Source organism: Callithrix jacchus, chromosome 1 (assembly GCF_049354715.1).
Source record: "Callithrix jacchus isolate 240 chromosome 1, calJac240_pri, whole genome shotgun sequence".
Lineage (NCBI taxonomy): Eukaryota > Metazoa > Chordata > Mammalia > Primates > Cebidae > Callithrix > Callithrix jacchus.
The window spans coordinates 130564233-130588679 of NC_133502.1; the positions used below are offsets into that span (position 1 = coordinate 130564233).

A 24447-nucleotide genomic window follows, 5' to 3' on the forward strand; every position below is an offset into this window, starting at 1 on the left:
ACAGGAACTGGCACATAATAATCACTCAATAACTGTTAGCTCACTGTTATCTCCACAACAAAAATACAATTTAAAAACTAAAGAGAATATATCTTATTATCTGCCCCTGAAACGGCCTTTCTTTCTCTTTATAGTATTCTGTGCTTTTTCCAAATTTTGTGTAATGCCCATATACTACTCAAAAAATCAAAAAAATAAACTTTTCAAAAAAATTATTTCAGTTGATAACTTTTAATCTGAAATAACATTTGCCCAAAAGCCCCTTTAATGATGCCATTTTAGATTTATAACTGCACCACTTTTCTACTGCTGCAATAACTACTTACCACAAATGTAGTGGCTTCAAATGATACAAATGCATTATCTTACAGTTCCATGGGTCTGAAGTCTGACACAGGTCTCAGTGTGCTAAAATCAAGGTATGAGCAGGACTGCATTCTTTTCTGGAATAGGAGACCACTGATGAGAGCTGTATTGCCTAAAATGGTAGCTGTAGCCATACACAACTATTTAAACTAATTACAATCGAATAATATTACTACTTCAGCTCTTCCATCACTCTGGCCACATTTCGCATTCGGTTGCCAGGTGTGGCCAGTGCCTTCTGCATGGAACAGCACAGATGTAAAACATTCTCATCACTGCAGAAAGTATGGACAGTGCTGAGCTAGAGGTGTGACTCATACTGACTTCCTCACTGGTGTTCTGGTGCTTCAGTGGCCTGCATTATCTTTTCAGATACAAATGGGCTCAGGTCAATCTCCTGTTTAAAATTTTTCTCTGGTTTATATTGCTTATAACATTTTTTCAACATTTTAAAGCTATATAACTCAAACCAAATCTTAAATATAAATCATAAAACGTAGCTGCTCTAGTTATAACTCTAGTGGGGGCTTTGAGACCTCTATTAACTCCATTCCACTGTAAACCTCTGAGTACTTTGATACTACCTGTCTAAAAGACAAAGTGAAACTCCTTATCATGGCATAAAAAACTGTTCTTCATCTAGTCCCGGCCTCTGTGCTCTTCCCCCAGAGACCTCTCCACTACTCCCTTTCACCCTTCTGTAACTTCATCCATGAAATCCCCTCTATTGCAATGTCTTTCTCTCTCTCTCTCTTTTTTTTCTGAGACCCAGTCTCACTCTGTCGCCCAGGCTGGAGTGCAGTGATGCGATCTAGGCTCACTGCAACCTCTGTTCAAGCGATTCTTGTGCCTCAGCCTCCTGAGTAGTGGGATACATACCACTATGCCCAGCTAATTTTTATATTTTTAATAAAGATGGGGTTTCACCATGTTGGCTGGGCTGGTCTCGAACTCCTGACTTTATGTGATCTGCCAGCCTTGGCCTCCCAAAAGTGCTGAGATTACAGGCGTGAGCCACCGCACCTGGTTTCCTTCTCTCTTTTCTACCTACAAAACTCCTTGGCCTTTAACCTCTAACTCCATGTTTGCCACAGAGAAAAAGCCTCCTTATAGATATTTTTACCCAGGCCAGGTACTCTCCTACTGAGAGTAATCACATGGATAGACTTTTAAGGAATTTTCTGTGAATCCCCAAAATTGTATGCATAATTGTATGTGTAGGTACATTTAGAAGGTAGATGCTCCCTGGTTTTCCTACAATTAACTGGCCAGTGATCCCAAAAGTACTAGAGTACTAGTACTTTTGGAACAGTACTAGAGAAATTTAAGGAACAGTACTATTAAGGAACAGTACTAGAGAAATTTCAGGGTTCAAGCAGGAGTCCTTTCAGCACTTTCTGAACCCTCTTTTAATCTCAGGGTGTTTTGTAAATGCCTTGTTATTAAAAACAATAAGGCATGCTTAATAATAAACATGTCTTATTATTTTTAAAATTTTTTACATAAATACAGTCATATACTGCATAATGATATTTTGGTCAATGATGGACTGCATGTAAAATGGCAGTCCTATAAGATTGTAATACCATATTTTTACAGAACTTTTTCTATGTTGAGATATGTTCAGATACACAAATAAATACTTACCATTGTGTTAAACAGTATTTGGTAAAGTAACATACTGTGCACGTTCGTAAGCTAGGAGCGACAGGCTATACCATATAGCCTAGGTATGTAGTAGGCATATACCATCTAGCTCTGTGTAAGGATACTCTATGATATTCGCACAATGATGAAACTGCATAACGATGCATTTCCCAGAATGTATCCCTGTCCTTAAGCGATGCAGGACTGTGTATGTAGTCAGTTCTGCAGTCTTGTCTTCAGGTTAGAAGCATATGCCCCATTCTGGTTCATTCTCTCATGACACAGAATGTCAGGTACTCCAACATATGTTCTCTGTAAGAAAAAAAGAAAGGTAAGGCAGTGTATATCTTTGAACTAGGAAAATAGTTCTACCATTGTTAAGTCAACTGTGTACACTTTGGAAGGCACTACTAACAGCATCTACAGAGCTCCACATGTCAGGTACAGTGTGAAGTGGTTTACATATAGTATCTTAATTAAGCCTCAAATCCCTTAAGAAGTATTATCTCGACTTTTACAGATGAGAAAATAGGCTTAAGTTACATAGCTAGTAAATGGCACACTGGGATTTGAGCCCAGGCCATCCAATACGTGGGTACTGAATCCACTGCATTCTTGTGGTGTTCTTAGTTCTACTTGAATAATCACTGTAAAGGACCTCTCTTAAAGTGACACTTGTGACTGTCTAAACTTAAAGATCCCAAAGAAAAGTGTAAAGACTTCAGCCTAAATGTTAAAAATCATTCCCTTTTAAAATGAAGGCAAAGGCTAGCATTATATAGTGACTATATGTTGGCCAAAAACATATCATGAATCCACAAATAAGTCTGTCACTCACTGCCTATATTCCTCTGGGAAATTTCCTTAAACACTCAGTACACAGTCTCCTGATATGCATAATGGGGATCACAAAAATACCTGGTTCTTGGAAAATAAATTAAAGAACATAGGTAAGATGGTTAATTTTACATGTCTACTTGACTGGGCTAAGGCATGCCCAGATAGCTGGTGAAACATTATTTTTGGATGTGTCTGTGCGGGTGTTTTGGGGAGATATTAGCATTTGAATGGGCAGACTGAGTAATAATCACCCTCACCAATGTGAGTGGGCATTGTCCAATCCCCTCAGGGCCCAAATAAAACAAAAAAGCAGAGGAAGGGTGAATTTGTTCTCTTTAGTCGGCTTGTGACGTCAGTCTTCTGCCCTTGCATATTGGCATTCCCGGTTCTTGGGCCTTTGGACTCAAACTGAATCATCTACTGGCTTCCCTTGTCCTCTAGCCTGCCAACTGCAAATTGTAGGACTTTTCAGCCTCCAGAATTGTTTGAGACAATTCCTATACTAAATATCCTCATAGATATATAGATCAACAGCCAGTCAGGCAGGCAGACAGACATACAGAAAGAGCCTACTGATTGTGTCTCTCTGGAGAACCCTGACTAATGCAATGATAAAATACATGTTAGTAATAATCATTGTTGCTGGAAAACAGGTTTGAGGGGGAAGAATGTTCTTTCTGATTTATTGTTCTTCCTAAATGAGCTAAGGTAGCTGAGCTGAAGGTTGTTGAGTCTACCTGCTCTTCTGCTTCTGTCTAAGAAGGAAATATATCACAGATAAGACTCCTGCTTCACATGTAAGAGTTTTGTGGGACCGTGACCAATGATAATTTATTATTCTCTATCAGGAGTTGGAGGGACATAGGCAGATAAGACCATTAAAAATATGAGCCCCTAAACATATTGGGGCTACTGCAGCTGGCTTTACATCCAGCTCATCAGAATGGTATCTTAGATCTGGCCCTGCTCCTCTAGCTCTCTCTAGGACTGAGCACACAAACCCAACCAAATAAACTCTGGTCCACAAAGAGACACTAACATTATGACTTTCATAACCACATCCACCCCAAGAAATATTTCCTGACCCATAGAAGTCCTCCATCTTGGGGCCAGGAATGGGAAAGTACAATGGCTAAGTGAGGAGTTTCTCTTTTGGTTTGTGGTCATGTCTTAGTCAGTTTGGCTGCTATAACAGAATTCCACAGGCTGGGTGGCTTAAACAACAAACATGCATTTCTTACAATTCTGGAGTCTGGAAGTCCTAGATCAGGGTACTAGGTGCTTGGTGAGGGTCCTTTTCCTGGTTTAAAGATGGCCTCTCTTTATTGCTCTACCCTCTATGTGTGTATCTATCACACAGATACACACACACACACACAGAAAGAGAGAGAGAGAGAGAGAGAGAGAGAGAGAGCATATGAGCTCTGACTTCTTTATCCTTTTAGAGAGGCATTAATCCCATTCATGAGACCTCTGACCTCATAACCTAATTACCTCCCAAAGGCCACTCTGCTAACCATATTGAGAACTTAGGCTTCAACACACACATTTTGAAAGATATGAACATTCAGTCCACAGCAAGCCATGAAACCAAAAATGCTCTTATATTCTAGTTTTACACGTAGAGTATTAAAGAGAGCTTCATGCAGACAAACCACACAGGATAACAGAAGTTGAGTGTGTGGTTTTAACCTGAAAAGTTATTTCATAAAAGACATTTTACAACTTTTCAGTTAAAGCAAGGCTATCCTGTAATTTTCAATAAAGAATTTTGCATACTTCTATTAATGCTTGACATTCTAAAACCATGAAACATACTTTCCATTCCTCCAGCCTCCCCAACTGTCTACTTGCTATCCCTTAAACATACTGAACTCATTCCTGACTTTTAGATTTAGCTCCTGAGTGTTTCGTTCCCTACATGGAATACTTTTATCTTTGCATATGCAAACTTACCTAACCTTCACATTTTGTCGCAAGCCCCATCTTACATTCAGATGTTAAGACTTCTCCAGTTCTCGCCATCTCCAGTCATGCTGCTCACCTCTGTGCACATTCCAGAAATAGTGAATTAATGTATTATAGGTGCCAGGCAGTATGCTGGGCACTGGAGATGCAGCAGTGAACAAAACAGATGAATGGTAAACCAGGCAGAGCAACAACCAGACAGAAATTAAGAAGATATTTCTACAGTAAAAGGTAATATGGCAAGCTTGCCAAGACAGACTATCAGGATAAGGAGAGATCTCACCAAGTTTCCCGAGACCTGGGGTGATGCCAAATTGGGTCAGACCTCACTATAAGCTGTCCTTGGAAAGAATCAAGTTTCGAGACTAGTAGTTTCTGCTACCCAGTGAAGTGTAGATAGAAATAAACCCAGTACACACACACTTTATTGTGGGTAAGTCTGAAGTTATGTAAAGCCTACACTCTCCTCTCAAGATTTAGAATACTGTACCATTAATGATATACATACTTTGCCTCCTTTACAAAATGAACAAGTCTTTTTAAGTTCTGGTAGTTACGACTCTTTCAATACATCGTATCAACGCTATCTTTCTTCAAGAAGCATAAAGTGAATTTTGAAGTGTTTTATTCTGATGATGTCCCTTGAAAGATATCCATTTGTTAAGTATCTCTCATGTAATTTTCAGTCTAAAGTCCATCATCTGTAGACAGAAGTGAGGACAGCACAGTGTGAAAGAGGCCTAAAGCTGTTATTTTAAACAAATAGCTAGTTACAAGTGCTGGTGAGGGAGAGCTTTTCCATTTGTCTTTTCATACAAAGACTAGCTTGTCACTGCAGCATTTCTGTCCCTAATCTGATTAGCTAGAGGGGTGTCCAGAAATCCCCCAGCTATAATAGCCACTTGCAAACTCCAAATACATCAAAACAATGATTAATAAAATATATCTATAAGCACATTTATAGTCACAGGGGGTTAAGAGGGAAATGAAATAGCAGCTATTGCAAACTCCTTTCCCCCAGAATTCATAATTTATTTACCTTGTCTGTCCTGTTCCCGGTGTGGCTACAATCAATTGCATTCAATGTCAACTCTTAGTACAACAGTCTACTGTGCTTGCATTTCTAGCTCTACACACTAAAAATTCTATAAATACTTTCCAGAAAACATCAGCATCTACGTATTAGTTATCCAGGTGAAATATAATTGTTGCTAGGAAACAATCTGGGGGCCTAATCTTCCCTATAAAAGTGTCCTTAAAGAGCAGTATATTAATCAGGGTAGGCTAAGTGAGCAAAGAACCCCAAAACCTTAATGACTTAATATAATCAACAATTATTTCTCATTTGTGCCAAATGCAACATGGATATTCCTGGTCTGGCTGCCCTCCTGTGTGGCTATCCTCTAAGCACTAACTAAGGGATCTGAGTTCCTTCCAACTTTTACTGCTTGCAACTGCAGCATGGCATACCATGATTTTCATGGAATAAAATGAGTGTAGGCATGGCCCACCAGAAATTTAACCATCTCTTCCAAATAATGTTGGCCACCTCTGTCTTGAGGACTAATGAAGACATACTTAAAAAAAAAAAAAAAATACAGACACGATCATCTACCAATCTCAACTCTTACTAATCCTCCTGCAGATTATCAATGCATGACTCCTAAGTACCCACAGTAATACAGTCCCAGTTTAAAGGCAGGGTCTTAGAAGGCTAACAAATGTAGATTCAAATTCTAACCTATCACTTAGCCATGGTGTGACTTAGTGCAGATAACATATCCCCTCTATGCTTCACCTGAGCAATGGAGATAAACCATCATATTTTATTCACAATGTTGTTGTGAAAATTAAATGATGGGGTATGTCAATAAAGATACCCCCAAAATGAGAACAGAGGTTATTTAATTAGAACTAGATATAACAAGGAGTCAGTCACTGTCACTTGCATTTGGCAGAGTCAAAGTCAGGCAGGGAATGAGAAAACTTTATAATGAAAAAAGGGAAGGCTTCAGGTATGCTTTGATTAGAGGCTGCCGGCACCGGGAAGCCAGAGATGGGCTAACCAGGAGCAGACATCTTAAGTGATTGGCTTGTGAAGTATATTGGACTTTCTCTGTTTGATCCTCAGTTCTAAGTGGCAACAATTAGGGGAGCAGACAGTCACTGTCTGAGTCTTGATGACAATGGGCTGATGCCACAGAGGTTGTGGTTTGGTGGTCCTGGGTTGGTGGCTATGGAGTTCACGAGTCACTGTTCTACTATCACACGTGGTCTGGCCCTTGTCCCTTTACATGCTCAATCTCTCATGAGCCATTGCTTTTTCCAAATTGGATGGTGGGTCTACACTTCTTTCACACAGACAAAGATGATCTTCCCAGTCCTCCACTCCCACAGAAGAAATTTCATCAGAATTTTTATGTTCTTAAGCCCTGGTGTTAAGGGATGAGGGGCAGGGAAAATACAAGACAATAGCTTTAAATTCTGTGCTGTCTGGCAAAGCCAGGTCTACCACTAAGCTACACTGCATAGAGCAAATCTCTCCGCAGCCAGGTGAAGCCACTGTCAAAGAGCAATAATGTGTTCCACAGTGCTGTGAATGAATGGGCTTTCCAGGATGCTGGAGAGCGGAGGGCATAGAAAGAGTGCTCAGAAATGCCTACACACTGATTGCTTTTTTCCTCAGGTGAGGATGAAATGCTCTGACCTGAGTTTGGCTCAACAACCAGCAGAGCCTAAAGTTTGCAAATATCTCCTTGAAGTAAGTACAGAGTTTTATTGAGTATGTAGATTATTTCTGAATGGTGATGAAAGGCATTAAAATCAAGATAAAGTGACTCTAACCTAGCACAAACTTAAGCTTCCTGAACACTGCAATACCTTACCTCACATGGGTAATGTTACCAGTAGCTACATGCCCCCACCTCACCCATTAGAGACTCGGGTCCAAGTGAAGCGGCAGGAAGATATTCTGCAGCTGCTTTTGCTCTGTATAGCCATATTGCTTTTGGTAAGTTTCTGTATCCTTGAAAAGTCTCAAACTTACAGTGAGTGTGTGCGCACGCACACACACGTGTGTGTGTCTGTGTGTGTGTACATGCACATTTGCACTCTATGGTTCAGATGGTTTTTATTACTAAAACAGACCACTTGAAATTATGTAGGTGTCCTGGGTCAGACCACGAGTGGTGGCCAGTCTCCGTCACAAGCCTCAAAAGAGACATGTAGCACATTTGAAGAAAGCAACCAGGACAAAGGAAGACTTAAATAAATGACACATGATAATGAATAGTTGAAGAATGAAAGGCAGGAAAGAACTAAAGATGTTCAACCTGGAAAAAGCTGAGTTCCTGCTAATAGCACCAGCCAAAAATTGAATGTTTTCCCTGGATTGGCAGGAGGCAAACTGGTTAAGTCTCTGTCCCCGAACATATTTGAGAAAATATAACAATACTATGTTTGAAATGTTAATTGACTCCTTCTGTCCACCTGTAAGACTTCTCTTTTCTTTTCCCTCTTAGCCCTTGATTCTTTGCAAGCAGCCAAGTTGCCTTTCCTCATCGCCTCTGGGAAGGGATGAGCACAAAGCAGAGGAAAATGGAGCCCTTTCTTACATTTGTATTGCAAAGCTCAGACTCTTCAGGGAATGAGAAGGGGGAAAAAAAATCTCCCACTACACTAGAAACCAAAATCCTGCTCTGAGGCAGAAGCTGAAGACAGACTTGGAGGTTTTTGAACTCAGAGTCTGTGAAGCTCAGGATGACAGCATTTACCTGGAGAGACCCTGTAGGCAAGAACCAAGTCAACATTTGCAGATGGTCCAAATTTCCCTGGAACAAGGTCCGGACACTGCCTGTGCCTCAGGGTGCTGCGTTCTGCCTGCTTCAGTACTTCAAGTACATGGATGCCTGCCCTGGAGGCAAGAAGTCTGCGTGGGGCCAAGACTTCAGGCAGCCCCTGGAAGACTCACCTCCTGAGGGAAACTCACTTCCACTACAGCCTCACAACATGCCAGATGCTTTAGACTTCAGAGATTAAAGGGTGAGGAGTGGAATGCTAAGCACCTAGCAAGATGAATTTGTTAATAAAAAGAAAGGCCTACCTACTATGGTTTGGCAGAGCTAAAGAGACCAGCCCTACATCCCCCTGAGCCAGGAAAGTAGAAAACTACACCCACAGGCTGAATGATCACTTGGCATGGGGTTATGCAAAGGAAATCAAATTAGGAGTCTGTGTTGGGGTTCTCCAGAGAAACAGAACCTATACAGTGTGTGTGTGTGTGTGTGTAGACTTACTATAAAGAACTTGCTCATGTGATTATGAATGCTAAAAAGTCCTAACAGGTGCAAGGTGAGGTGAGTCGGCAAGCTCAGAGACCCAGAGGAAATGATATAGTTAACAGTCTCAGTTCAAAGGCCTGTGAATCAGAATGTAGTTCCAGTCAGAAGGTCAGCAAGCTCAAGACTCAGGAAGAGCTGAGGTTTCAGTTCAAGTCCGAAGGCAGAGAAAAGCCAGCCTCTCAGTTCTAAGGCAGTCAGGCAGGAGGAAGTCTTTCTTACTTGGGGGAGGTTCAGGGTTTTTTGTTTTATTTCAAGTCTCCAACTGCTTGGATGAGGCCCATCTAAATTAGAAGACAATCTGCTTTATTCAGTTCATCAATTCAAATACCAATCTCCTCCAGAAATACCCTCACAGACATGCCCAGAGTAATGTTTGACCAACTTCCTGGGTACTCAGTGGCCTAGTTGACTTGTAAAATTAACTGTCAACAGGGTCTCAATGGGATGATGATGAAGGCCTTTTGAAACACAGATCTAGAGTGTTTCATCAGGAGGGGATACAGGCATCCAGAACTTGGAAAGAAAGAAAAGGCACTGGGGAATTTGTTGAGGCTTATTTATGTTTGCCTAATCTTGCTGATGTTTCTTTCTAGAAACAGTTCAGTGTAGCCAGTCTGTGTTAATCTTCAGTGGAGCATCCAGCTATGGCCTAAGTGCTTAACACACTTTTATAGTTAAATCCATGTTATTTACCTAGCATAAGCCAATTTTTAGAGACATGAATAGAAAAAATTTTCCAAAGCTATACAAATTGTTCTTCCATCTTTCCTGATAACCTGATCTTCTGGACCTAGTCCAGTTAGTACAACATAGTGATTAAAATCACATTCTAGAACATATAGGCCCAGATTCACGCCTAGGCTCTGCCAAGACATTCACAATGAACTTCAGCAAATTATTTAAAATCTTTGAACTTCAGTTTTCACATCTCCAAAGGTGAAGATAGTGACCTGGCTTATACTCATTAAATCAGAGGATTCCAGTAAATAACTTAGCACTGTATTTGCCACAGTGGTTATAAGAGCTTGGATGCAGTTCTTTAAAATGCGCTGCCAGCATTGCCCTGAAATCTTTTAAAAACCCTTCCTCTACTCATCCTTTCTCTTCCTCTTGCATCCCATAACTTAACCATCCACAGCATAACTACCACTGATTTTCAAGGTTAGCAGATAGACTTCTGGCTGAAATACCGGATGAGAATTTCACCAGAAATCCAGGAAGCCCATTTACGAAGGGCAGGTATTTGACTTGCATGCCAGAAAGGTGGAAACCAGAGAACAAAGATAAATAATCCTATTTCCTCCTTCCAATTAAAGCTTTGTGTGCATGCATGTGCACCAAAAAATACCTACTTAATCAGAAGCATTCAATTAAGATTAGAAAAAGTAAAATACAGCCTCAGGACTAAGGCAAACACAGTAAACAAGCAGTTATTTCTACAAAATCCAACCTCGTGACAATGCTCAATATCAATGATGTGTGGATATAAGCAATTCCAGAAAGTAGAATAATTGCACCATTTCACAATGATGCAAATGATTTCTCCTTGACTATGTTGGTTTATCTCTGGCTGTGAGTCTGGAATTTTCCACAGAGAAAAGACTCAAGAAAGATGTTGCCTTGACTACTTTTAAAGATAGATACCCTAATAAATTTCTAGATGCAAATTTTCAGTCACATAAAGAAAATGGCAGGTCAGCTATAGTCTAATATTCTTCTAATCTACACTGGTTTCAACCAATGGTTTAAAGAGGTAATAACTTTGAAAGGATAGTTTCTTTAGAGAAAGTTCACAGACATAATCACTCAAGGGAGATACCACGACTGAATCATCATTATCCCATATGGAAGGAGTACCTTTGTGCACAAGGTATTTGTGAACAAATATCTCTCATATATGTGAAAGATATTTCCTTTATGATAGGATTTTTTCTCTAAATATATTTCTATTATATATATATGGTGAAATTTTATCTATAATAAAGGAAAAATTCTGTTATCTCTTGGTAATAAATAATGTCAAAATGAGAATGTGTCATTAGTCTTCAGGAAGGCCCAATTAAACCTTACTGAGATACTGCAACACACATTAGAATGATAAAGTTAAAAAAAAAAAAAAGAAAAAAACTCTGACTATAGCAAGCACTGGAAAGGACATGAAGAAAATGGAACTCTCAAGCATTTGTGATAGAAATACAAGAGTACAACCACTTTGGAAAACTATTTGGAGCCTGGTGTGGTAACTCACGCCTATAATCCCGCACTTTGAAAGGCTGATGGTGGTGGATCACGGGAGATCAAGAGTTTGAGAACAGCATGGCCAATATGGTGAAATCCCATCTCTACTAAAAATACACACAAAACTAGCCTGGCATGGTGGGGTGTGCCTCTAGTCCCAGCTACTTGGGAGGCTGAGGCAGGAGGATCGCTTGAACCCGTGAGATGGAAATTGCAGTGAGCCAAGATCATGCCATTGTATTCCAGCATGGGTGACACAGCACAACTCCATTTCAAAACAACAAAACAAAACAAAACTATTTGGCAGTTTCTTATAAAATTAAACATACACCTGCCATATAACACAAGTATTCCACTCCTAAGAATGTAAGGAAGAGAAACAAATATATATGTTCACATGCAGACATCACACAAATCTTCATAGCAGCTTTATTTATAATGGCAAAAAACTAGGAACTACCCAAATCAATATTAAATGAATGAATAAACAGATTGATGATATAGATAAAGATGGTGGTGACATAAAGATGGTTTGTTTTCTAGATTTCACAGATGGATTCATAAGTCAAATCTGAATTATACACTATAAATGTATGAACTTTATTGTACCTCATTTAGCTATCAAGCACAAAGACAAAAAACATCTCCTTTGTGAATGTCTCTTCCTCTGTCTCTTATTTTGCTTCCTATATATATATGATGGACGCCCACTAACAGCATCTTCATTTCCCCTTGAGGAATATGCTTTCCTGATTCTCACTCCTTCAATTCCTGCATTGTGGCAAGCAGAACAGCCATGTGACTCAGTCTTGGCGAGAGGAGGCTATCTTTCTAGCCAGAGTGATGGTTAAGAGACGAGGTGTACCCTAACCTGGGCCAATGAGATCAGACTAGGGAGTCATGAATTAGGATTTCTCTTCAGATCACAGAGAAAGAGCCTGACTTGGAGTGTGAAAATGTAAGCATGGAACTGCAGGCGGACATCTGGTTCCACCAAGGGAAAGCCTGCCTAAAATGGAGCCAACACAGAGGAGAGATGGCACGATACTGTGGGAGCTGCTGAGTTCAGATGTGCCTGAAGGGAGACCTATCTCTGTACTTTTAGTTTTGCAGCCAATACATTTCACTTTTCATTAAGCCAATCTCAGCTGGGTTTTTTGTCACTTGCCATTCTCTCTTTTCCCCCTGGCCAAAGAGTGATGTGTGATGTCCATGGGAAAGTATTACATATTTGGTAGTTTTCCCATCAATGAAAAACTGATGGGAATGCTTAAGTTATTTTAAAAACCCACTAGTTAACTCTTCTAAAATTATGGATGGTGGTAAATGAATAGATGATTTGACAAGTCAGAGGATGCTCATGGTACAGTTCCCTCTACTCAATATATCTCAAGATAATCCTAGACAAGATGAACCCAAGAAGCAAAATAACTATTAGCTGTGTGACTTTAGGCAAGTTGTTTAACCAGATTCTCAGTGTCCTTGTTTTAAGAGAAGGCTAACGGCAGTATCTACTTCTTGGGTTTTTAGGATAGTTACATTAAACTATGCACATAAAGTCCTTGCCCTAAAGTAAGTCCTCAATAAATATTTGTTGTATTATTCTTTCTAAGACGGTAGTAATCTTTACCTATACTAAGAAGCCCTAATGGTTCTCCCCTCTCTTAACACAAATCCTATAAATTCTTCAAGTCCCACCACCTCCTCCAGTAAAATCTCCCTTGATTACTTTAATACACAATGTAGGGATTTTTTCCCCTGAATTTCTAAGCCATTTACTACAAATGTGTGTCTGATACCCCTATCTCATTCTGTCATAACTCAATTTCCATGCTAGGCTGGAGCCAGTTCACATTAGATCGTTAGAGTTAATTACTATATTTTCAGAAATGTTCAGAGGTGATTCTTAAATATCCCATTATTTAAAAATTAAATTACATAAAATTATGGATATAAATTATATTAAAAACAAAGGTAATACCCAAAACATAATATTTTGTATTATTTGTATGACATTTATGACATTTTACTATTATCTATGCTCTTGAAGTTATGTCTGTTATGTCTATATAAAATGGAGTGTTACTGTGCACTGCATTCTAACTGAGTTCAGTGTCATCATGCTGGCAACCTATAACTTGCAATTGGTCATGGCAGGAGAATTCACACCTTAGAAATAAGCAAATGCTGCAAATCAGGATTCTATACTCCTACATTTTTTTGAGACACAGTCTCATTCTGTCCCCAGGCTGGAGTGCAGTGGTGTGATCTCAGCTCACCACAAGCTCCACCTCCTGGGTTCAAGCTATTCTTCTGCCTCATCCTGCCAAGTAGATGGGATTACAGGTGCACACCACCATGCTCAGCTAATTTTTGTATTTTTAGTAGAGACAAGGTTTCACCATGTTGGCCAGGCTAGACTCAATCTCCTAACTTCAAGTGATCTGCCCACCTTGGCCTCCCAAAGTGCTGGGATCACAGGTGTGAGCCACTGTGCCCGGCCTCTACACCCCTACTTTCTGGTGCCAGTTGTTAAACATTTAGAGGAACACCACTGATTTTAGCTTTTGCACATTTTAAGTTGTTCCAATGGGTTGATTCTCTCTTTGCTCATAAGAATGTTTCACATTTGTCTTTGTCCTCTGTTTTTTCAGCATATACAGTGGACGCTCAACATTTTGCTGCTGATAGAAGCCTAGAAAGAGGCAATCATTTCACGAAGACAGCTTCAGTATGTGCTATTAATCTATCTGACCTTACGCATTTACAACTACCTCCATGCACACACCAAAAAGCCTTGCAGGTCTATCACTGCTGGAGGTGTAAACAATGGGGAAAATGCCAAACGGGAAAATAGAGTAAAAATATTACAATGGGACAGTCAAAATGAATGCATACTGATACATCCTTACCTGCTACAAAGAGCTGAGAGCAGTCAAATTCATGTCACAGGGAACTGGTCCAAAAAATCAGCAACGTTTCACTTACAGAAAAGAAAAACGTAGGTACACAGAGGGCAATAAAAAAAAGTGTCTTCAAATAGCTGAAAGGCTATTACAAAAGAAAAAGACTAGCTGTGTTCTATATTGCACTAGACAATAATACACCAGAATCAATGTTTAGTTGTTAGAGAGAGATACATTTTTATATAATGAGGAAGAACTGTCCTATAAAGATGGCCCAAGGTGCAATGGTCAACCTCAGGAAGTAGGCAAATTCCTGCTCCAAGGTTACTCAAGTACAAGGTGTGGCATATAGCAGCAATTTAACATTTTTACATGAATGAATGAGTGAATGGGCTGGCAGTGGTTCTCAACTGGGGCTACCACTTCTTCCTAGAGGGTGTTTGGAAATGTACTGAAAGATGTTAAACAATGCAGGGTAAGGGTGTCCCCACACAAGAAATTACCACCACACAAAATGCCAACAGCATTTCTATTGAGAAATACTGAGCTAGACAAATCCTGGAGGGAATGTTATACTCAAAGATGAACATTCAACCATGAAGTGTTTACTAAGTGATTGGCAAGTTTCAAGCACATAGCTAAAACTTTAGAGTTAAAAGGCTGCACAAGATAAAAGTTTCTTTTTACAAGAGGCTCAAAACTAAATGAGAGAGAAAAATTAAGTAACCAGTTTCAAGACAGTGAAAAATAGCTAATCTAGAAATCTGAACAGGCACTGATAGGGCAGAGGGCTCCTCTAACTATTGGAGTATGGGGCAGTTCAAAGGGTAGGGAGGCCTCTCAGAGGCCTTGAAGTTGGGTTTTGTAGAATACGTATAGGAATTTAGCAAGATGGAAGAAATTCCAGATGGAGAAAACACTAGGAGTTAAGGAACAGAAGTGTGAGAAAACATGGCGCTAGAGGTTTGAGAAAGCAACCCATGTAGAAAAGAATTATTTTTGCAATAGTTGCATTTGGGCAACTAGCATTTTTTGTAAACATTCCCAAATGGAGCATATTATGAGAACCTAAGCACTGTTTGAGTGAAGCTTGAGTATGGGCACTGGTGAAAAATGAGACTGGGGAGTTGAGGACATGTTCTTTGCATCCCTGGGAATTTTCAACTTTTTAGAGGAGAGGGGAAGAGTTATCACTGGGTTACCACGGGATGAGCAGAGACCAAGGCCCTCATCTTACACCACTCTCCTCCTTCTCTCTGCTCCCTCTGCTCCAGCAACATGAGCTTGTTTTCTGTGGCTTGAGCTCACAGCTAAGCTTATTCTCTCTTCGAAGTATTTACATGTGCTCTTCCCTCTATGTAGAACATTCCTTCCCAACCTTGAGGTCTCATCTCAGTAGCACTTACTAAAAGAGGCCTTCTCTGTCCAACTAATCTAAAATAGTATCAACTGAAATGTTCATATTCCTTCACTTATTACTTGTCTTTACAACTAAAATGCAAGTTTCATGACAGCAAGACTGCCTCTGTCTTTTTACTTGTATAGTCCAGAACTATGGGTACCACTAGGCCATTTATTGACATCTGGCCATTTCATCCTATTGCCTGGGATGGTTAGGAGACCCCACACCACATTACATGAAGAAGCAGCTGGTGTCTGATCCATCTAAAAACCTGAACGAGACTAGAAAAAACTTGCAAATCATGTGCTATGGGAGAAAGTTGTGGGGCCTGGGATATTCAGCCCCAGTAAAAAGTACTCTCAGATGGTACGTCCTCTTTTCAAATGTCCGGAGGTGCCATGTGAAAAGAGGGCTGGAACTGCTCTGGATGACATCCAAGGGGAAAGACCACAGTGTAGAAGCCAAGTGAGAAAGTAAGATTTCAGCTCCACATGAGAAAACAGCAGCTGGCGAAGCAATAGTCAAAAGTTCACAAGGGCCTTTCAAAAGGTTCCAGGTTCCCACCAGCAGAGTTGTTTAAGCAGAAGCTGGCTAAACAATCCAATAGGGATGGAAAGCTCAAGCCTCAGGTGAGAGAACAGACCAAATAACTTACATTTGCATGTCACTAACTGCATGGGCACTCTTTGAGGTACATGACAAATATTAACTCATTTAATCCTTATAACAACCTGAGAAGGCAGGCATTTCTGTGATCAGTTTACAGCATGGACTAAGACACAGAAGTCAAATAACCTGACCGAGTTCACCTTGCCAGCAAATGGCAGAGCCAGCTTTTTAAATGACCTTTAGTGTGTCCTCTAAATTTCACAGTAATTTTTTTATGCCTCAACTAGAAATGAGTTGCTATCCTATTTTTATCATCTCCAGGGACAAGGCTTTCCAAAATGTCCAAATGTGACTGTCCAGCACCATGGGGGCTCAGAGTGTAGGTGGCACGTAACACTGTACTTCAATACTTGCATAGAACAGTCATTTGGAAAAGCCATGCTGAATGAGGGACTCAGCCCTCGGCGTAGCACGTATTTCTTTATTTTTATTGTCTAGCTCCCATAACCTTTAGATCCACAAGGAAGAGGATTTTTTTGTTGTTGACTGCTATGTTCCCAAGTGTTAAATAAATATTTGTTGAAAACAGAAAAGAAAGGAAAGAAGAGAAGGAGGAAGAAAGTCAGTATCTTCAAGAATTCTCCACCTTGGACTCTGCACATTACCTCCTTTGTGGGCCTTTTCATTTGAACATATCAAGAGAAAGAAACCACTAGGACCCCAGATCACAGACACACTAAACACGTAGCTTTTGTGGTTTTCAAAAGAATCCATTGCAAATGGTTTGGTTTCCGGGTTAAAAGAAAAACAAAAACAAGCATTCTTCAAGCAAGGTGGCTGAAGCACAGATAAAAGTAGAGAGTACATCTCTGGATTGCTGTCAAAATCCCATTCTGATTAAATGTAATAAAAGAGAGTCAATACTGAAATGTTAATAAAATGCTGTTTTTCCCCTAGTCACTAGCATCTAATAAAGGTGTTTTGATCCTATTTATGAAATAAATTATATTACTTAGTACTCAAAGGTGCGATTTTGTCTGTGGGAGGTAATCATATTCTAATTTAATGACAGAGAGGAAAAATCATGCATGACTAAAATAACTATAACACAGGCTATCCAGCTTTAAGAAGACTTACATCTTGAAAGGGACTACAGACATGCCAATGCTTGTTAAAGTATTAAAATTAACATGTTTAAATTTTTTCATTTACTATATATTCAGTGTGCCTTCTTCCAGATCCCATAAGCCCACACTATCTTTCTCATGAATATTTAATCTTTTTTTTTCCCTGGGAAGTCAACTCCACAACCACCCCTCCAGAAAAAGAACTGTAAACAAGGCTGAAGGGAAAAGTGAGACAGGGAGATGAGGCGAGAGCAATGCAAAAGGACAGATGGCTAAGAAAAGCAGAGCATCCCAGAGTCACCCTCAAAGGGAGAGAGAGACAATTAGAACCAGAAGGGAGCAGACTCATTTCTGAGGCATTTAAGGCTCTAATATCCTCCCCAAATAGAGAAATGGGTTCTATTTTGAGGCAAAGGGGAGGCTTATGAATACTTTATAATGTTTGCATTAGACAGCCTATGTCAGCACGAATAGATTGCATCCTTTGGGTGAGTAAGCCACTCCCTGGTCAGTGGTTAGAAATTTTAAATGTCTTCCCCGAAGCGAACTTCCTGGGAGTAGTTGAGTCACCAACTAAGGTGATTTAGAGGCAGACAGAAAACCTTTACTGGAGGAATAATGAACTACTTTGCATGCATCCCTTAGGCCCAAGAGTATAGGAGGCCTCCCAACAGGGTTGAGCAGAAAACCATTAGTGCAGCCACATTTTGAACTGTATGAAGACAACTGGGGAAGAACCTGAAGAGTAAACTCTCTCTTCAACCACACCAACATCATTTTCTTCCTTAAGCTGGGATGGCAAAACTGGGATGTGATTTTGTCAGAAAACAGTTAGGGGTCAGCATGATTAAAATTCTAATAATTGAATCAAAATTTCTGGAGAGAATCCCCTTGTCTAATACTTGGGCAACCATAACTGAGGCCATCCTGCTGTCCAAGCACATTTTTCTTTGAACTGAGTAAAGGGAGTGCTGGGCCGGAGTTATACAGGAAATCCATGCTTTCCTATAAGATTACTGGGGGCTAACTAAATTCTATGCCTAATTAATTTCATTAAAATGACATTTGGCTTGAAAAATATTTTATAGTTTCAGTTCCCCCAGAAGTAGATCAAGAGGAGAATATTAGAATGCAAGTGTGAGGTGATCTGGGGCAACTCCAGCAAAAACATGAGACAGGAAAAGTGAAGTGAGTTAATAAAAGGTTCATTGTCAATAAATTACCACAATGGACAAGTGGAGCTTCATCTCATTGGGGAATTCTAGGAAGTGGCATAGAAAATGTGCCTCAAGGCCGGGCACAGTGGCTCATGCCTGTAATCTCAGCACTTTCTGGGGAGGGGGATCACTGGATGTTGGGAGTTCAAGACCAGCCTGACCAACATGGAGAAACCCTGTCTCTACTAAAAATACAAAATTAATTAGCTGGGCGTGGTGGCCCATGGCTGTAATCCTAGCTACTCAGGAGGCTGAGGCAGGAGAATCATTTGAACCCGGGAGGCAGAGGTTGCAGTGAGCCAAGATCATGCCATTGCACTCCAGCCTGGGCAACAAAAGCAAAACTCTGTCTCAAAAAAATTAATTAATTAATTAATTAAATTAAATGTGCCTCAAAACTTGACCCACCTGAGAGAGGAAGTATAGTCATATACCAACTCCCACTATGGGATGCTGGGGGTGGGATAAGGCCTTAATTTTCCAGCACTTTCCAACCTGCGGCCTGCCCGAGGGTGGAGGAGTGGGTGGTGGTTGAGGGAAAGCTGAGTGGGCTTCAGCAACCATGGAAAGCACCTAAGGAAAAAGAAACTGGTGCTTGCACCAGAAGTCAAGCCCAGTGTGCACTGAAATGGCAGAGGTCTAGGGCAGCAAGAGCAGCTGCTTCTGCAGGAAGAAAAGTCAAAAACAATGTAAGTTCCAGTGGACTACAGCAAACTAGAAAACATGGGCTTTCAGTGTCACTTATAGATACCCACATTGGTTACAGGCTTCCATCAAACCAAGAAAAGTTACTTATATACCCCCAGAAGCTGTAGCCACACAACCACCACCACCCAGCGCCCGGAAAGCTTAGGTGGAAGACAAAGCCGGAGCACTCTGCTTAATAAGGGGAATGGAACTTATAGTGCCCCAGGGGAATTTAGGAAAGAAGACAGATGCCTAGGAGCCTGGGTACTATGTGAAAGTTGAGGAGGAAAAAACAAAAATCACCACCCCTACTCTCCATTCTGCTCCAGGAAGAACAACTATGCAGAAAAGACTGGAGAAAAGAAATGTATAATAGAGAATTTTTAATAGTTTCTTGTTTCTTAATGTGAGATGTGCATAAGCATATACAATAAACTTCCTCTCCCATCTATTCTTAAAAATCTTCAGTGAAAACCACATTATCCACTAACACTTTGGTAGGAGGTGACTCTAGAGGCACTTGGAAAGTTGTCATGCTCTACATCTGAGGTAGGCTTTGACAAGGGGACAGTGGACACCCAAGCTATATCCCTGTTCAGAGCACTTTTTTTTTCGAGACAGAGTCATGCATTGTCGCTGGGGCTGGTGTGCAGAGGCGTAATCTTGGCACACTGTAATCTCCACCTCCCAAGTTCCAGTGATTCTCCTGCCTCAGGCTCCCAAGTAGGTAGGATTACAGGCATGGGCCACCACTCCCGGCTGCAATATACCAGAGCTCGAAAACAAGTGAGTCACTCACTGATTCAGTCTCAGCTGGAGATTTTGGTATCTACCCCCAATTCCACCACCAGATGTTTTAAAAACTGAAACCAACACTAAACTTGGACTTCTGGGGATAAAACCCCCCAAAAGTTTTACGATATTGGGATAACCACCCAGCTCTAATCCATTACAGTGTATATTAAGATTGCCACAATCCCCACCACTCTTTTTGTTTCCCAAATATTACACTTGCACTGATTTTTCCATTCCTAGCAAAAAATATGTCTAGCAAACATGGATAAAGGAAAACTACTGCTAGCCAGAGCACTGCATGATTCTAGAACAAAAGAGAATACATACTTCTCTGTGGAAATAAAGAACAATCACAAGTCTAAAATAAAAAGTGTGTGTTGTGTATAAAGTTTTTGGAGTCCTTAAGATTGACCTTTATGCTCAGAAAAGATTATCCTGAAGGCACTTTGGTTTTAAATATTAATATTTGATTTTTCAGGTTATAAATTTAAAAGTCTAAAATAAATTTAAAAGCCTACTTTTTCCTTAAGCTTCTCATTTCAGCTTACAAATGTAATTCTGTTTATAGTCTAGTAAAGTTCAGCAATTGCTTTTAAGGGTACTTACAGGAATATTTAGCACCATTTATAAATAGTTAAACCTCTTCAAACATTTTAAAATTCATTTATAAATTTAATATATTTGATTTCCTTTAAGTACTTCAATTGTCTGACTTTTAACCTTCCTGGGTTATTAAGTAAATCTCTGAAATCAAATGAATTAAATTTATAAATATGGTAAATCAAATTCTTTTAAATATTCCAGCACTGTAGGTCAATTTAGTAATATTTCAGCTGAAAACCATAAGCCTAAATCAATTACTCAATTATGCATTTTATATTGAAATTATGAGGCTGGTCTGTTTAACAGAACCAATTCTCTTAAGCATTACAAAAACTTTAAATACCAAATAAACATGGATTCCTTTTTAACACAAAAGCATGCTGTGTTAGTTTTGATTCTCTCAAATACTGCTGTATATTTAATTTAAAATTTTACTTTTAACTCCCTAGTAAAAAGAGATGATGACTTCTTTCCCAACTATGAACACCACTGTTGATTTTGACCAAGTCACTAGAGTCTTGGCAAAACTGATGGGAGATCATGAGCACTATTTATAGTCTACGTGAGGGCCTTCAAACTAAAGCTGGTGGTCATGTAACTAGGTTCCTAAGATTTGAGTCACACTGTAACCAAACTGCAATTGAGATTAGAGTCTGTAACTGTCACTCAGGTAGCTATACCACTTAACTGGATTGTCCAGTTTTTTGGCTCGTAAAATTTATAAATATCTCCCCTTTTAAATCGAAATACCTGTGATATAATGGCAGAATACTCACCTTTTCATGTATTTCCCAACTCTGCCCCACCATATAATGTCCGTTATGGACATTAAAATGATAATGTCCAAATGGATTCCTGACATTTCAAACAGACTATTTGGTCATTGATGTCCAAGACAGTTTTACCGACAGTGCTGTGTAGAAATACCATACCAAGTCCCCTCTACTTTCCAGTTCCTGGTAGGTATCTGCTATGATCACCTGTGAGATACACCATACTATCAGATTGGAAATCCAAAGGCTGTTAACATATGGATTTCGGGCCAACTGTATAAACACTCGAGTTAAAAATGAAAGGGGAGGTAGGGATGTATTGTTTAATGATTTTTAACTTTTTAGATGTAACCAACACTTTAGAGAATCTGATAAATGTTATGAACCTGCACAGAAACACACAAACCCTGTAGTTTATAATGTCAAAGATTTTGTGTTTCCTCTGACATTCACCAACAGGTGTCATGATACAAGAAACAACACAAAATCTTGAACTAGATGGAACTTTAAGGTCCTTTCCCAACATGGTCTTGAAAACATAATCTATCAAAGTGATATATTACGGAGGAGATAGCGGAAATTTGTTTCAGAGGACTGGTTTTCACAGTGATTGATACAGAGCTTATCATAATCAAAGCACAATAAAGTTCAATGGAGATTGAATAGACTACATTTTCTTTCTTTTCCAAAAAGTTTTTGTAGTCTGTCCTAATTTTCATTGACATGTATGTTAGAAGTAGGGTAGAGTGAAAAAGTGACCTACACGGTTAGAAAATATAACTTTATTCAGCTTGGAGAAGTAGCAGTGAGGAAAATTTTAATGATGAGTATTTCAAGTATGCAAAGGGCTTTTAAGATAGTAAGCTTATTCCGTTGTTACTGAAGTTAAAATATAATTTCAAGATAATAGGACATTTTTGGGTTTTGTTTGGTTGGATTTGGATGAGTTACTTAAGATAATAATGGAAACAACTTCTCTGGAAATCACAACCTCCAGTGTTCCTTATCTGTCTGGGATAATCAGCAAGGGGAAGAACCACATGTTTTGTGAATGAATGAATGACGTCTTTATTCTTTCCAAACTGATAAGTTGACATATTTCATAGCAAAATATGTGGTTTTTCTATTTGTTTCAGCAGCTGTTTCATCTATACACTCTATGCTATTATATTTACTAAATAGAAATAATCCTGTATCATATCATTGCATTTTTCAGAGTCTACATTTTATTTGTTAATATCAATTCTGTTGAGTTTAAATTCCCCATTGATAGCATAAGTTTAAAGAAAGAGTTATAGCTACTTTAGAGTCTCTTTGTAGCCTCTACGTGTGAAAAGCTAAAGGCAAACTTCTAACATGGTTTTACTTTCTGGAATATTTTTGGAGGTGTAGTGGGTTTTGAAACTATTTTATCTGTAGAGTCCCCACTAAAGCCAAGACTCCTGCATCAGACACATTTAAGGCTTGGGTTTAAGCTGGCTCTTAAACAGAAAACAAAGCTCTCATGCATGAGGCTGTCAACAAAAGCAACACACTTTCTTTAAAGTTTTAGTTCAATGAATGTTTGCCTTACAGGGAAAGATCTTTTTGCTTTTTGAGACTTTTTGACTCAAATGCTCGCATTTTAAATCACTAAAAAAATTGCCTTTATTGTTGTTGCTGGAGGTGGGACTCTCCGAGGTGCCTACAAAAACAGTGAGGTTGTAGTGAATTGAAAGGCGAAAGGCTTGAACTCCATGACCATGGGTAAGTCCTTATACCTCTACGGTAAGAGGTAATGAGAGTAAGATATATAAAAATTGATAGACCTAACACCATAAAAACTCTAGAAGAAAACCTAGGCAATACCATTCAGGACATAGGCATGGGAAAAGACTTCATGACTAAAACACAAAAAGCAATGGCCACAAAAGTCAAAATTGAAAAATGGTATCTCATTAAACTAAAGAGCTTCTGCACAGCGAAAGAAACTATCATCAGAATAAACAGGCACGGGAAATAATTTCTGCAATCTATCCATCTGACAAAGGGCTAATATCCAGAATCTACAAGGAACTTAAACAAATTTACAAGAAAAAAACAATCCCATCAAAAAGTGGGCAAAGGATATGAACAGTTTTCAAAAGGAGACATTTATGCAGCCAACAAACGTATGATAAAAAGCTAATCATCACTGGTCATTAGAGAAGTGCAAATTAAAATCACAACGAGGTACCATCTCATGCTAGTTAGAATGATGATCATTAAAAAGTCAGAAAACAAAAGATGCTGGAGAGAATGTGGAGAAACAGGAAAGCTTTTACACTGTTGGTGGGAGTATAAATTAGTTCAACCATTGTGGAAGACAGTGTGGCGATTCCTCAAGGATCTAGAACTAGAAACACCATTTGATCCAGCAACCCATTACTAGGTATATACCCAAAGGATTATCAATCATTCTACTATAAAGACACATGCACATGCATGCTTATTGCAGCACTATTCACAATAGCAAAGACTTGTAACAACTCAAATGCCCATCAATCTTAGACTGGATAAAGAAAATGTGGCACATACGCACCACGGAATACTATGCAGCCATAAAAAAAGATGAGTTCATGTCCTTTGCAGGTAGAGGGATGGATGAAGCTGGAAACCATCGTTCTCAGCAAACTGACATAGCAACAGAAAACCAAACACTGCATGTTCTTACTCACAAGTGAGAACACAGGGACACAAGGAGGGGAATATCATACACCAGGGCCTGTTGGGGGGTAGGGGCCTAGAGGAAGGACAGCATTAGAAATATCTAATGTAAATGACGGGTTGATGGGTACAGCCACCCACCATAGCATGTGTATACCTATGTAACAAACCTGTACGTTCTGCACGTGTATCCCAGAACTTAAAGTATTTTTAAAAAGTGTGTAAAGAAACGGACAGACAGAAT

The 24447-nt window shown here is 39.5% G+C and overlaps 1 long non-coding RNA gene across 1 annotated transcript in view; it reads right to left on the minus strand.

Annotated features, from left to right (window-relative positions):
• Window positions 1–215: 215 nt before the first annotated feature.
• LOC108593469 (uncharacterized) overlaps window positions 216–24447 on the minus strand; it is a 45123-nt gene continuing 20891 nt past the window's right edge. The window contains exons 4-6 of the long non-coding RNA XR_013526770.1: window positions 4810–4899; window positions 4095–4202; window positions 216–2325 (exon numbers count right to left, since the gene is read on the minus strand). This is a non-coding gene — a long non-coding RNA (uncharacterized LOC108593469). The remainder of the gene's footprint in view (window positions 2326–4094; window positions 4203–4809; window positions 4900–24447) is intronic.